A 7,064-nucleotide genomic window follows, 5' to 3' on the forward strand; every position below is an offset into this window, starting at 1 on the left:
TACATAGAAAATTTTCATGATTTTATGATTCCATGAAGCTTTTGCTACATAAACATGGCTCTAATGCACATACAGATTGTCACGGAGCAACAAAGCCAACATTATGTAGAACATGAATACTTACTCCACTGAAATCGATGCCACTGTCAAACTCATTCAAGCTTGAAATTGATTATTTTATGCTAAAGTCACCAACTACATCTAATTGGCTAGCATCTGTTGTAACTTCATCAACCTTGTGGAGTATTGAAGCAAACGTAAGAGACGAGAGAGTGACAGCAATTGGTTGAGCCTCACCAGGCAGGATCTTTGATTCTTAAGACATTTAATTGGCTCGTATTGCTTGCCTCTTCAACCAATTCCATCACAATAAGAGGTGGCTACTGCTTAATAACAATAATGTTTCTAGTTCAATCTCTCTGTTCTGTCAAATGCAAAAAGTTTAGTACAATTGTAGCTTCATAGAAACCAGATTTCAGAATTGATTCCTCTTGAGTTAAAAAATTTATCGAGCCTTTGGGTGTTTTTTTGGTAGGGCGAACTAGATTGAAGGTAGTGTGCATCATTGGCTCCCTTTAGCTTAGTCCTCTCCCGGATATAAGTGAAACAGATACGCCAATGATATGATTTTACCCTCTCTTTATTACTTCTTTTGGTATATTTGTAGCATTCAATTTGTGCAAGTAATGCATACTCATTATTCTAACGCTATTCATGTTTGCAACTCATTCAACAGAACCATCACATTTAAATCTAATATAATTATGAAACTGAAATAACAATCACCCCAAAATAACAATAATATCGTTGACCTATCTTAGATTCAAATCGGTTCTTTTTTCAAATTAGCACCAGTAACACAATTGCACATAAGACACTACTAACAAAAAGAAGCGGATAAGCAATGAATACGAACACAATGACAAACCTATCCAAAAGTAAATTAACAAAACTTAGAGTAATTCCGACCAAAAGTAGTATTTACTACCCAAGGTTGAAAAAGACGCTAGACGCCCGATTTATTTATTTTTTATTATATAATATATATTATATATCATAGTCATAGATTCATAGTAGTGGACTAGTGGGTGAAGACTGAACACTCAGAATAGAGATCGAGGGTGGAGAATACGGAGAACAGAGATCGAGGGGTGAAAGGTACTACGTGGATGGGAACTGTCGGAGAACAGATCAGAGGTTCAAGACTGCTGAGGTTCTCGGAGGTGGTGGCTGGAGTGCTGAGAGGCAGCCAGGAAGGTGGGGATACTACCTAATTCCATACCAATTACAATAAATATTTAAATAATTATTTTTAGAAAAGTGCAAACATTAATTTTAATTTAATGTCAATTATAATAAACTTCTCGTATATATTACATTGATATATTTTGAATTATTTATTTAAATATAAATATTAGGAATTAAATTAGTCACACAATATACATGTAAAAACTAGTTAAATATATGATAAATTGATCAGTCAACGGTGATTGTTTTAAAAGTTTCTCGAATAGTATTATGTACATGCTACCATTGAATACCACACATGCTAGTACGCTACAATTGAATATCATGATAGTCCTTACAAAAATAATAAATTATATTAAATACATATGCGGAAAAAAAGAAAAAAAAAAACTATATCAAAGATATTTTTAGGAAATTAAAAATGCGGTCAGACAAAACTTTTCTTATTTATTTTGGGACAATAAACACACGTACTTAATTAATGAGTGGCTCATAATTAAATACTCCGTATCAAACAGGATATCTCATTTTTTTGGATGTAAATGTTATTACACTTAAAATGCAAAAATCAAAAGTAAACAAATTATGTAAACAATTCATACCATGAAGTGAAGCACCGACACGTTTTTGGCTTTTTTCTAGTCTTCTTAGGTAATTGCAATTTTTTGTAATAGACTTTATCTCCTTTTTTTTTTTTGGTAAACTAATAATTTTATATTAAAAAAACACCAATTTAATTTTATATCAAACCTTTATATATATTACAACTAATTATGCTGACTTCCAAAGGGGATTTTATATTAAAAAAAAAAAAAAATTAAATAAACAACATTGTTTCCGATTTCTGAGACATCAAGAATTTTAATTTATTGTCCTTTGAGAATAAAACAATGAATTTATTGAGAAAGAAAGTGGAGATTTGTAGACTACAAAGCTATTAAACTTGAGTTTTGGTATAGAAAAAACTTGGTCATTTAAACTTTAGAAAAAGAGCCATTGACATTGTCAATGGCCCTGTTTGGCTGTTTCCATTAATTGAAACGCAATATTATTGTCTTTTGTTGTTAAATCTTACGAATTTTATTAGTCATTTCTTATAATGCCGCCACCACATTATTATATGAAGATTTTAAAATTTAGAAATAAATCAGACACAGAGGTTTAGGGGAATGTTCAAATGCAATGATTAAATGAATGTGTTTTAAATTTTGTCTATATATGTTAGTTAACTATATAACAATAAATGTTTTTATTTAAATAAAATTATTATTTTGGGTAATGAACAAAATAATTTCTATTGGACATCTTTTTTTTTTTTTTTTTAAAGCAAAGTTGCGTATTTTCATTACTATAAATGTGGAATAATAACATCAGGGGGGACATCGTCCCAAAACATAACAATATCTTGGTCAGTGACCATTGTAGCTAATGTATGAGCAATAATATTTAAACGTCTAGGAATAAAATTAAAATGACATGAAATAAACTGTGCCATAACGACTTGACACTCATGAACCACGATTCCAACATATGATCTGGGTTGTGAACCAGTTCTAGATAGATAGGATTGCATTCTATTGGACATCTTAATGTAATTGAATATTTTAAAAATAGTTGGTCGTTTTAGGCATGCATTAATTAGATTAATATGTTCTTGAGTATTTGTTATTTTATCTTTTTTTTTTTTTACAAGTTTACGAGTTAGTTGCATCATGTGGATTCTCATTTATAATGTTCAGTATGTGTTTCTATTACAAAGAAATGTAATTGCAAGGCTGGAGTCGTATACCTAAAAAATCATGCATATACTACCCTCAATACCATTTTATGTATTTTTTATAATAATATTAAGTTTAACATTAGTATATAAAAATTTTATATTTAGAAATTGTTAAAATTTTTAGCATAAAATGGCATTTAAGTGGCTATGTTGTGATACAAATATATGTGAGATTCACTTTCAATTTAGGTCGGATCAAAATCTATTCAGATTTTTCGCAGTGAGACGAAGAGATTGATATATTGTACGTTCAAAATCGATAATGGGTGAGAAATGACAAATTGATTCTCAAAATAGACTCATTAGAGTTAAAAAATGAAGGTGAAAAGGCTTAGTAAAAGCACTTGTCTCACATTGGTTTGGGAAGTGGGTTTGCACCACTATATATACAAGAGCATTTTAAAGGTATGTCGAATTGTATAGCATAAATACTCTCTCTCGCACGCAGGGGGTGCAAATCAAATTTCAGAATGAGCCTGAAAATGCTTGACTTCTGTAGAACAGATACTGCATTATAGCAGATTCAATAGTTCTTTAAAAAAAAAAAAAAAAAAAAGATAAAGTATTGTGTCTCTTCGATATACCAAAAAACATTTTATTGATTTTTAGAGAGAAAAAAAAATGTTCTAACAAAATCAATGAAATATTTTTGGTTGGATACCAATACAAAGTGGCGTAGTATTTCAAGGACATACAATTCTTAGTTTTGAAATCTCAATTTCTCATCATTAATTAATCATTTTGAACATATAAAATTAAACATATGAAATGTATCTTCTTTTTAATTTTTTTTTCTCTATTTATTTTTTCTCTTTTTGTGAAAAAAAAAAAAAAGTCAAAATGAGCACCTAAACTTTAATGAAAAAGTTAATTAGGCATGTTATTTTGGTGTATTAAAACTCAAAAATCGATTAGTGACATATAATAGCAGGTTAGTAGCACTTCGATAACCTTTCCAGCCAACACCGGCAACCCTCCGACAAACTTTTGGGGAGCATAACACGACCAAAATGGTCGCCTTTTGCCTGAGAAGGTATCAAAAAGTTTGCCCCTTGCCGAGAAGGCGACCAAATATAGTGGCATTTATCCGGAGCAAAAGGCGACCAAAATGGTTGCATTTGTCCGGGGATGGAAACCATTTGGCCGCCTTCTTGTCGAAGAAGGCAACTCAGTGTTGGTTGCCTTCTTCAAAGGCGACCAGAGATCGTTCGACAATCGCCAATTGCCAGTGTTTGCCCCTGGAATCTCGTTGGGGTTGGTCAGAGGGTCGTCGGGGGGCTGCTGGAACCCTATTGACCTGCTATTACATGTCATTCATTAGTTTTTAGGCTTCAATACACCAAAATAACATGTTAGTGAGTCTAATTGCACCTTTTGAAAGTTTAGGGCCTCTTTGAATAAAGTGTATGGACTTATTTGACCATTTTTTTCTCTCTTTTTATAGTGACAAGAGAAACCCAAACCATTAATCGAGAGTGTACATTTGGTAAACCTCCGCCTTGTGACCCTAGATGGCAAAGAATCATAAAGAGGAAAATCAATCTATGCTTATAACTGATTGGCTCAAACCAAGGAGGCCAATAGGCCGCTCCTGTTCGAAGTCAAACTTGTAAATTTGTGATTATCAAGTCCACTGAAAATTTTGGTTGAGGTTGCCCCATATGAATTGTATCTCTTAATTTTATTTATTTTTTGTTTAGACTTTAGACCATGAAGTGTCCTGAGTATGCTCTAACTGTAGGAGATACCTTTAAACATGTACCATACTCAGACTAGTCCCCATTTGCACCTAGCTTACCCGACATCTTTTAAAAAAAATGAGAGTACACAACCACTCATGCCAATAATGAAGCGGGTTTACTCAAATTGATTGATTAAAATCTTTGACAGGCCGCACTCCAAATATATATTGTTTCATCAATAAAAAATAATGAAGTAACGAATTATGAAATTATTTCCAAATCAAGTACCGGGTAAAATTACACAACTTAAAATGTAAGGAATGCGGGATTGATTTGGACGATCGTAAAAGATCCGTCATTCCTAGATCATAATTCATAACTTGGGTGCGGGTGGGGTGAGGTATGTGGAAGATCAGCTAGCAATTTTAATAAGCAATCTTTTTGCCTGCCCAAAAGATGGACAGCCTGACATGTGCAATTGATTGCGCTGTCCTTAGATAAACTTTTCAACAAAGCCACAACCCACAACCCACAAGCTAAGCTAATTATAAGCCCTCCCAGCCCCCGCCTCGCCGGTCCACTCCTCTTCTCATATTTTTGTACTCTTCTTGCTGCGTAACAAGTGGTTATTGCATAGAAGTAGGGGTGACCACGGTTCCAGTTTCGGTTCAGTTCCGCTTCGGATTCGTCGGTTCCAGTTCCGTGGATGGCGAAACCGGAATCGGAACCTTATAGTAAGGTTCCGATTCCGGTTCCGGTTCTAACCGGAATTTAAAAAAAAAAATTAAAAAAACACTATAATATTTAATTTTTTTCGATTTGAAACCGGAACCGTCGATTCCGGTTCTAAGATTTTACAAACCTTAACCGGAACCGGAACCGTACGGACGGTTCCGATTCGATTCCGGTTTGCACAGTCACGGTTCCGGTTCGAACCTACAGTTCGAATCGAAACCGTGGTCATCTCTACATAGAACAGTGTCTACACAATTGTATGTATCACAAATAAAAATTATATATATTTGTATACATAAAGTACATATTTGAGTATTAAAAATATGTTATTTTGTAAATAATATATTTTTAATACATTAAAAATATATTTTTTATAATAATTCATACAGCGTTGTGCGAACCATATATAGTGCATATAAATCGTAACCTTAATTGTACACCCAATGCTTAGTTGCGTTAATTCCCACATTATATTGTTTAGGGGCAAGGCACGCTACTCATTGTTGCATTATTTGTTGTTAGGTAAACAAAGCCACTGCCTGCACACTTTCCCACGTTACAATGCCCAAACAAACAGTATTTATTAAAGGTGGTTTTATGTTGAAATTAATGCTAATCTCAGGTGGCATTCTTTGAAATACCCAGCCTCAGGGTATCTATATAAGCCTTATTTATACAGTATGCTTTGATTGCAAAGTTTTTAACAATTTATTACTATGGTCATGTATTTGTTGAAGACGTGGGTATAGGTCTATGGAGTTGGAGAGCCACTCATTGTTGGCTATAACAAAAATCTTCACTTCCATCATCTTATGGCTTTTAGAGTGGTTTGGCAACACCCACCAATGATAATATTTCATTAAAAAAAGAAACAAATTCTTTGCACAAGTTGAATGATTACCCATTATGTTCAAAATCATATTTGTTTGGCGTCAGTTAGGTTGACCGACTTCAGCCTTACTCAATTCGAGACGTGGCACTGTGGCTTACCACATTAATGTCCATATATTTATCATCAATTGGTTTTGAGTAGCATATGACAACTAAATAGTCATAAAACTTTAATATTAAGCGTGTTTAATTTGACTTATCGCAGTCACATGTAATCTACGCATATATATCTATTTGTTGCCTATATCTAATTTCTTAGGAATAGTGTGACTAGATTTAATCTCATCCACATTATTTTTTTTTAAAGGTTACTACATTTAAAAAAAAAAAAAAAAAAAAAAAAAACCCCAATCAACTGTAATAAATTTAAAATTATAAAAGACATTCTTAATTAAAGTATTTATGATCTTTATTTGTAATTAATTAATTCTATCTATCCCTGAGAGGGAGCTTAAATGAAAAGTTTGGCATAGAAAGGCTGGCCTGACTCACCTCCACACCCAATTCGAAGATCCAAATTCTAAATTCAGAGTCACAACTCATAAGTGCGAAGCAGTCCAAACAAAATAATTTTTTAAAAAATAATTTATATGAAATCCTTGGCCATAATAATATAATTACATCAAAATGCAACCAATCAATCGTTTAAAGTAAAAGTAATATTAAACCTATATATATATATATATATATATATATATATATATATATATATATATATATATATATAT

The sequence above is a fragment of the Ipomoea nil genome, unplaced genomic scaffold, assembly GCF_001879475.1.
Source record: "Ipomoea nil cultivar Tokyo-kokei standard unplaced genomic scaffold, Asagao_1.1 scaffold0268, whole genome shotgun sequence".
Classification (NCBI taxonomy): Eukaryota; Viridiplantae; Streptophyta; class Magnoliopsida; order Solanales; family Convolvulaceae; genus Ipomoea; species Ipomoea nil.